Genomic DNA, 524 nt, shown 5'->3' on the forward strand with positions numbered 1-524 from the left:
TTTTTTATTTGTCAGTCCTGTCATTTTTTTCCGTAAACAAATTAAAATGCTCGGCAAAAACAAGTAATTTTTCTTGTCTTATTTGTCAGTGTCTTCCAAGAGAAGTCGGCAGAGCGAGACATCAGCTGCATGATATTCCTTATATAAACACACAAGCTTTCCAAACTGATTATTATGTAAAACTGCATTTTACTTTGGTGTCATGTTTTGCACATAGGCCTACTTATAGCATAGAGTGTGGTCCACCAGTACATCTGTCTACTCGCTGGAACAATCTGGGTTTGTAAATCATAGTTTAGAAACATTCTTGGATAAACAGGTGCCTGACTATGTTTTTTTTTGAAATTCAGGAGCAAACATTTTAATGATTGTAATTTGAAACTAATTTCTTGCATTTGTACACCAACTAACCTCTTTGTTGTCATCAAGAAACAGCCACCTGCACTGGTCTAGATTAGAGAGATTGCGTCCATAATGGTTGTAGGCTCCAGGCTATTTTATTCCCCACTATTCCTGTTAAGTCT

Source organism: Acanthopagrus latus, chromosome 13 (assembly GCF_904848185.1).
Source record: "Acanthopagrus latus isolate v.2019 chromosome 13, fAcaLat1.1, whole genome shotgun sequence".
NCBI classification, from domain to species: Eukaryota; Metazoa; Chordata; class Actinopteri; order Spariformes; family Sparidae; genus Acanthopagrus; species Acanthopagrus latus.